This window comes from Schistocerca serialis, chromosome 3 (assembly GCF_023864345.2).
Source record: "Schistocerca serialis cubense isolate TAMUIC-IGC-003099 chromosome 3, iqSchSeri2.2, whole genome shotgun sequence".
NCBI classification, from domain to species: domain Eukaryota; kingdom Metazoa; phylum Arthropoda; class Insecta; order Orthoptera; family Acrididae; genus Schistocerca; species Schistocerca serialis.
The window spans coordinates 63,437,241-63,446,204 of NC_064640.1; the positions used below are offsets into that span (position 1 = coordinate 63,437,241).

An 8,964-nucleotide genomic window follows, 5' to 3' on the forward strand; every position below is an offset into this window, starting at 1 on the left:
AACTGTTTATCGTTCATGTTTCACTTCCATTCATGGCTATGCTCCAGACAAACACTTTCAGAAAAGACTTTCTAACACTTAAATCTATATTCGATGTTAACAAATTTCTCTTCCTTAGAAATGCTGCATTTGCCGTTGCCAGCCTGCATTTTATATCCACTCTACTTCGGCCATCTTTAGTTATTTTTCTGTCAAATAGCAAAACTTACATACAACTTTAAGTGTGTCGTATCCTAATCTAATTCCATTAGCATCGTTTGATTTAATTCGAGTTCATTGCATTATTCTTTTGTTGATATTCATCCTTTATGCTCGTTTCAAAACAATGTCCATTCTGTTCAGCTGTTCTTCCAAGTCCTTTGCTGTGTCGGACAGAATTACAATGTCATCAACAAACTTCAAAATTTTCATTTCTATTCCTTGAACTTTAATTCCTACTCCAAATGTTTCTTTGGTTTCTTTTATTGCTTGTGCAGTGTACAGACTGAACAGCATCGGGAATAGGCTACAATCCTGACTCACTCCCTTCTCAATCACTGCTTCCCTTTCATACCCCTCGACTCTTATAACTGCCGTCCGGTTTCTCTACAAGTTGTAAACAGCCTTTCACTCCCTGTATTTTACCCCTGCTACCTTCAGAATTGCAAAGGGAGTATTCCAGTCAACATCGTCAAATACCTAGCAGCCTTTAATATGTCACAGTCTTCTTAACTCATATAGTGTTTACAGTCAATGCTAAAGCAACATTAAACTGCTATTTTCATTACTATAAGCCAACGGTCTTGCTGCACTGGCAACACCGGTTCCCGTCAGATCACCGAAGTTAAGCGCCGTCGGGCTGGGCTAGCACTTGGATGGGTGACCGTCTGGTCTGCCGAGTGCTGTTAGCAAGCGGGGTGCATTCAGCCCATGTGAGGCAAAATGAGGAGCTACTTGACTGACAAGTAGCGGCTGCGGTCACGAAAACTGACAACGGTCGGGAGAGCGGTGTGCTGACCACATGCCCTCCTAACCGCATCTAGTGACGCCCTTGGGCTGAGAGGAGGACACGACGGCCGGTCGGTACCGCTGGGAATTCCAAGGCCTGTTCGGACGGCGCGTTATTACTGTATCTATTAGAGAAACTACTTCCGTAGTTACTGAATTTTTCTATTTAGCTCCACAATTATTATTTATACAACTGTCGATACAATCTACAGCCAGAGACTGATTTGATGCGGCTCTCCACTCTAGTCTATGCAGAGCAAGTCTCTTCATAGCTGTATAACTATTGCCACTTCTCTCTATTCGAAGAATGTTTACCCCTACACTTTTCGCCATTACCAAACTGCCGAATCTTTAATGCCTCGGGGTGTGTGCCGTCAATCCATCCCTTTTTTTAGTCAAATTATGCCATAAATTTCCTCTCTCCCCGTCTGATTGGATACCTCTTCGTTAGTTGTCCGGTGTACCCATCTAATACAGCTTTCTTCTGTAGCACAACTTTTTCAAAAGCTTCTATTCTCTTTCATATAACTCCAGGCTTCAGACAATAACTTCCTAACGCTTGAATTTGTGTTAGATGTTAACATATTTTTGCATAGTTGTTTTAGCAGCTACCTTCACTATTTAATCTCTCAAAACTACCCATTTACCCACTATCGTATTTCTGTAGGCTATTTCTGTCAGTCTTTGACTAATGTTTCCTTAGAAATTCTCAAAAATCTCGAGTTGTTTCAGCTTATTTATTTCCCTTATGACAATTCTAGTTGTTATAATCACTACTGTCTATCCCTGTCGTAAAGATATAAAACAGATATCGGTTTAAACTAATCGACTTTTGCATATCGCGAAAAAGATTGTCGCTGCTACAGGATTTCACAGAAACAATCAGTTGTTCTCTTCTGCATCTACGTATATCCCACGATTACCGCTGAAGAGAACACGCCGGGGGCTACCTCATACCAATAGTAGAGATTTTCACTGCTATTCCATTTGCGTGCGGAGCGTAGAAAAATAAGTGTATATACGCCTTGGTGCTATACTCTCTCATATGCATTCTCATTACCCCTGAACAAAATATATGAGGGACGCCGTAAAAACGACAGAGAGTCTTGTATGAAAACCGGTCTCTAACTTTGCCCAACAGGATTTCGAGATAGTAACGCTACCTTTCTTCCAAAAATTCCCGTTTATACTGGTATTTATTTTCCTCAACAGATGTACCACTCACTCCCAGATACCTGCCCACAAACCTTTAGTCTTTCATCCTCCTTCTCTTCTGTTAATTTCACATGTTGCCCCACAAGATTTCGTAACATTACTGAATTCCAATATGTTTAAACGATGAAATACGATCAAGAAGTTCATCACTAATCTTATAATCAGCTACTGACGAGCTCCTTCTCCTTGTAATGGTTTTTATCTAGCAATTATACACGTATAAAGAAAACTACCATCTATTAAATCAAGTTAAAATGTGCGTAATAAGTTTACGGTTTACTTTCAGCGTCGGATTCGGCTAAAATTCCAAGATTTCGATGATGGAAGCAGCCATCATAAACCCGAAATATAATTCAAATTTGACGTGGAAAGTAAACCGAGAACTTCTGCTCAAGGACTCCGTTACGAAGAACTCTGTAGCCAAGTGAAAACGTTGTGTAAATCTTTCCACATTTTCTTATGCTTGTCCAACGACAATACTTCTCTGTAAACAACAGCATCGCCAGAGAACGGTCTGAGAGTGCTGCTGACATATTAAATTGGTAAAAAAACCAGGCAAAAAATTAGTCGCCTCTAACCTTAATAATGCCCTCAAATTACGAGCTTCATCAGGTATGACATATCCAGCTAACGTAGGCCATTCGAAATGTGACCAGGAACGGAATGAGTGGGCCAAAGTCACCATACGAAAAACTCTCGCCAATCATCAAAGAACCACCTCTGGCTTGAACTTCACCCTCCACATACTGCGCGTTAAACGCTTCGAGCCGGCCGGTGTGGCCGTGCGGTTCTGGGCGCTTCAGTCTGGAACCGCGTGACCGCTACGGTCGCAGGTTCGAATCCTGCCTCGGGCATGGATGTGTGTACTGTCCTTAGGTTAGTTAGGTTTAAGTAGCTCTAAGTTCTAGGGGACTGATGACCACAGATGTTAAATCCCATTGTGCTCAGAGCCATTTTGAAACGCTTCGATGGGACGTTTGGAGAAATCGACGGCTTGCTTCATTTGAAATGCGACAAACTCGCGTCTCGTCCGATCACAGTACGCGCTTTAAATCAGATATGCCCAATTTCCGTGTTGTTCGCCTATTAAAGATGGGCACTTTCATGTACTGCTGTGAGAAATGGCTTTATTGCAATGTACCCGATTGTAAATATGCGTAGCATACAGTTTCCGTCCCAGTGTTCGCTCGGAACCTGCTTGAGACTGATCCACAATGTCACCAAGTAGCAGTTCCTCTCGGACTGGAGGTGACTGTCACTGACCAGGTGTCGTACTCCTCTCTGGTCTACATCCGCATCTACATACATACTTCGCAAGCCATGGCGGAGGGTACCACGTACCACTATCAGTCATTTCCTTTCCTGTTCCACTCGCAAACAGGGCAAGGGAAAACCGACTAACAAATCCTCCGCACGAGGCTCATTTTCTCTCATCTTATCTTCGTGCTCCTTACGCGAAATGTACGTTGGCAGAAGTAGAATCGTTCTGTAGTAGGCCACAAATGTTGGATCCTTAAATTTCGGCAGTAGTGCTTCGCAAAAAGAGCGTCGTCTTTCCTCCATGGATTCCTATTTGACTTCACGAAGCATCTCCGTAATACTTGAATGCTGGTCGAACCTCCAGGTAACAAATCTGGCAGCACGCCTCTGAATTGATTCGAAGTCTTCCTATAAGCCTATCTGGTGGCGATCCGAAAAACTCAAGTAGAATTCAAGAATGGGTCGTACTAGCGTTCTATAGGCGGTATCATGAACCACACTTTTCTAAAATTCTAACAATAAACCAAAGTCGACCGTTCGCCTTGCCTACTACAGTCCTTGTATGTTCATTTCATTTCATATATCTTTGCAACGTTACGTCTAGATACAGCATGTAATCGACATAGTTATGTCAGGAGTACACTACTAATGTATTCGAGCATTACGGGATTGCTTCTCCTACTCCTTTGCATTACCTTACATTCTTCCACATTTAGAACTAGCTGTCATTCATCACACCAACTAGAAATTCTGTGTAAGTCAGTTTGTATCCTCTTACAACCACTCGACGACAACACCTTCCCGTATACCAAAGCATTAGCAGCAAACAGCCGCAGATGCTGCCAATCCTCCCCGTCAGATCGTTTACGTAGGCCAATACAGGTATAAGACACCGAAGTTCAATAAGGTGTCATCCGTACTGTGCCGCATAATTGACCATTAAACACCACTCTGTTTCAGATTTTTTGTATTCGGGGGCACGGTTTTATTAGTTATTTCTTTTAGGTTTTAGAGCTCCAGGGAAGTGGAAGTTCGTGAAGATAACATGACTCCACGCAAAGGAGAGGCAGGTGCTCTACAACCAGGTATAATTTTTCTGTGTCAACTGGTGCTGGTATTTGTTGGGGCTCTAATGTCTTGTGATGCTCTTTAGATTTACATTACTACTTGCCTGTTTGATAAACATGGCCGTCCGTTGCTTCCTAAAGATCGTGAGGACGAGGCTGCCTTGTACAGATGTTTCAAAAGTACGTTCTCCTCATATCAACCAATAGCATAAGGGGAATATCTTGTTTTCTGAATTCAGGGCATTGGGTAGAATTTTACTGAGGACTTAGATGTTCACGAATTTCCACGAAATTCCAGATTATTCAAGTGGCTCTGCCATATGCATGACGAGTTTGTTTAATATGACCATTTCCCCAGCTATTTGTTTCTGGTTGTCATTATTGTACGTCCCAGTTCTTTCCTCTTTTTTTATCCCTGAATAATCGACAGAATGTCCCTAATTATAGCAACTAAGACTGTTAATAATTTTTGCTCCTGCTACTGTGACATATTTTCTGGTTGTTTGTCTCCATGTCTCTAGTACTCTATTACTAGTAATAAAATCATTTGTATGTTCTTTGTAGGCTTCACAGATAGTTAAATTTCCGAATAATTCATTTTGCGTACACTAATTTTAGCTGGAAGTCGCCATTTATGGGACACAGAATATTCGATAATGTGCTACTTTGGTTTAATAATCATTTGTTTCCGCTGAATTCGTACCAGTCCTGCCCTACGGCCTAAATTCTCAGTACCAGGTGTGGAAGTATGAAACCGGAATTCGGCTGCAGTAAGTACACGTTTGTTGTTGAAACTGATAAACGATATTTTATTCAAAATAATCTCCGACGATATTCATACATTTCTCCCACCTCTCCGGCAGGCTACGAATGCCACGCCAAAAAAATCTGTTCTTCTTTTGAAGCGAACCAGTCAGCGAGCTATTTTCGTACATTTTCATACGAATCGAAGCGTTGTTCAGCTAGAGCGGGTCCCAATGATGCAAATACAAAATGGTTCAAATGGCTCTGAGCACTATGGGACTTAACATCTTTGGTCATCAGTCCCCTAGAACTTAGAACTATTTAAACCTAACTAACCTAAGGGCATCACACACATCCATGCTCGAGGCAGGATTCGAACCTGCGGCCGTAGCGGTCCCGCGGTGCCAGACTGTAGCGCCTAGAACCTCACGGCCACGCCGGCCGGCGATGCAAATAAATGTTAATAGGACGGAGCCTGGAGATTAGGCCGCATGCCCTTGTATTTCCCAACTGAACTCCTCGATCGTTTCCCTGACCCGTTTTGCTGCGTGTGATGGGTCGTTATCATGGAGCAATATGTCTTCGTGTTGCCTTTTTCCATATTCCACTCGTTTTTCACTTAACGCTCGATTTAAATCGAGCATTTGCTGTTCGTCGAGATCGATGTTAACGGTTTCACTAGGTTGTAGCAGCTCATAACAGATGCCATCCTTCTCATTCCACCAAACACAGAGCATTATCTTCTTTCCAAAGCGATTTGGTCTTGCAGTGGATGTCGATGGTTTGCCTGGATTCACCCATGATTTACGATGCTTCGGATCCATTTTTCGTCACCTGTCACTATCCGATGGAGAAACTACTTTCTTTTGAATCTGGCGAGCAGCATTTCACAAGTGGTCTTTCGAGTTGCTTGCTGTCTGTCATTCAGTTCATGCGGAACCAATTTTCCCACTTTCTGCACCTTTTCCATAGCTTTCAACTGAAGACACAGGGCTTTTTGCGTCAAATTCAATTGTTCCGCGAGTTTCGGTTGAGTTTGAGTGTCTTCTTCATCCAGTGAGGCCTGCAGTTCGTTGTCTTCGAACGTTTTCGCTGGTTTCCCGGGCTCGTCGTTTCTCGCGTCAAAATAATCGCTTCTGAATTTTTTGAACCACTCGAAATACTGTGTTTTCCCAAGAGCATGTTTGCCGAAAGCATCGACATGCATTTGATGCGACTCTGCACCAGTTCTCCTCAGATGACAACAGAAAAACAATGCTATCCGCAAATCGTAGTTAGTAGGCACAAAACTCGACATGTTTACGGGTTTGAAACAGATACCCATGTACGGAACTTGGGTTACTGCGTGTCAGCCGTTACAGGAAGCAGATGGCGCTGCAGACGCGGTCTCACGAGCCGTACGCTGGCAGCTAGCACCATCTGTAGGGAAATTCCGGTTTCATACTTCTGCACCTGGTATTACTCGATGTTAACCTGTTGGGTATGGGTGCATACGGTAAAGATACTGTAGAACGCATGTATTAAGTATGGAGTACGGACAAAAACGTGCATCAGTTTATATGCTATGGCACATACAGCCATGGCTCAAGGGAATGAAATATAAACGATACCAAAAATTGTTGAATGTCTTATGAGTGTAAGTACACTGACTCTAAAAAAAGTAGAGCACCTATAAGAAATGGTCAGAAGTCAATGCAGCTTCGACACCATCGGCAGGTATGTAAGTGATTAGAACTGCAGTTCTCCGTTGGAGGTCGAAGGGCGACCAGTGGCCATTACCAGGTATGGTAGAATGTGTATGGGGCGTAAACAGCGTCAGATGATCAACGATCACCGTTAAGGACACGGAAATGACGTCTACGCGATTGATACATCGTTATCAGAACCTGAGAGAGCTCGAAAGTGGCCTCATTGTGGGTCTAGCTTTTGACGGCTGGTTGAAATACGCAATATCCAGATTTGTGGGGCATTCGGATATGACGACGTTAGACTGCGTGGGAACATGAGGGGAGGCTCACTTGTCGTCCAAATTCTCATCGGCCCCGCGTGACCACCAATGGGAGGATCGTCTTATGGGGCATCGGGCACACCCCAACCCCTTCACATCAGCACCTGCTACACGAGAGCAAGTTATGGACTCCCTGTAACATTCTGTGTCATCATACACGATTGGTCGAGGACAAGCAGAGGGGGATTATCGTCCCATGCACAGGCAGCCTTCAACAGTACAACACAACCCACAGCGTCTGGAGTGGTGCCCTGACCGGGAATCACGGATAAATGGCATCGCATTGGGTTCAGCGATGTATAGCCGTTCTGTTATATCCTGGATGACCGGAGTTGGTGCTTATGGCGGCGACCTGGGGAGAAGTTCTGCTCTTCCAGTGTCTTAGAGAGGCACATCGGTGATACTCCTAGCGTCAGCGTGTGGTGAGCCATTGGATATGACTTCAGGGCACGGCTAACACTGATTGAGGGAACTGTGACGGCAGAACAGTATTCCACGGACATCCTGCGTCCTCATATGTGACATCTCATACCACAGTATCGTTGTGCTATTTTCGAACAGCTTAGTGCTCGTCCACAAATGGCACGTGTCTCTATGAACTGTCCATCTGATGTCGAGGTACTTCTGCGGTCAGAAGATCCCCAGATCTGACCTCGATAAACATGTATGGTACCAGTTCGGACGTCAATTCTGTCAGATGCCAGTATCCGGAATTCCTAGGCCCAGTTACGAAATCTGTTGGTCATCTTCACTCAGGAGAGGATACAACGGTTTTGACACCGTTCCCAGCCGAATCAGTGCGTGCATCCAGATCAGAGAGAGTACGAGGTCAAACTAATAAGTGGGGTCATGTGCCTAGTTCTTTGTAAATGTGACTTGGGTTTATAAACATCTATATCATTACTAAGCAAGCCACCTAACGTAGTGTGGCGAAGGCTCCTTCTGGTGCCACGAACTCATCCCTGCTTCCCTGATCCAGTCGTGAATGGCGCACGGGAAGAATGTTTGCCTCTGTACTAGCCCTAATTTCTTGAATTTTCTCGTCGTGGTCGTTCCACGAGATGTAGGGGAGGGGGGAGGGGAGTAATATATTGCCCGGCTCTTCCCTAAAAGTGCTCTCTCCTACTGTTAACAGTAAACCTCTCCGTAGTGCACAACACCTCTCTTTTAACTGAAGTTACTTGAGCATCTCTGTAGCGTTCTCGTGCTGACCAAACGATCCTGTGACGAATCGTGCCGCTCTTCAATGAATCTTCTCTATCTCTTCTATCAGTTCTGTCTGGTATGAAGATCCCAGAAAGATTAACAATACTCAAGAACCGCTCGAACAAGCGCCTTGTGAGCCATTGCCTTCATCTATGAGCTACATTTCCTTAAGATGCTTCCTATAAATCCATTTGGCATCTGCTTTCCTACTACTTGTTTTATGTGGTCGCTCTGGATAGTTACTCCTATATATTTTACGGTAGATGCTGTTTGACATAATCTCACATATCATCCTGTAGAGGTCAGAGTGTGCGACATGTTCGGAGGGTAGTGGAGTCTGACTCCTAGTGGGAAGAAAGGGCTTCAACTCTCCAGCCAGGGCCCGGTTGCAGCAGTGTGGTGGATGGGTACAAGATTTTCTGAGGTCCAGCCATAAAAATAGGAACTTCAGTCATACATTTGTTCTGTGCGAAAATA

At 44.0% G+C, this 8,964-nt stretch overlaps 1 pseudogene; it reads left to right on the plus strand.

Annotated features, from left to right (window-relative positions):
• The first annotated feature begins 772 nt into the window (after positions 1-772).
• On the plus strand, positions 773-890 carry LOC126471665 (5S ribosomal RNA; annotated as a pseudogene).
• The last annotated feature ends 8,074 nt before the right edge of the window (positions 891-8,964 follow it).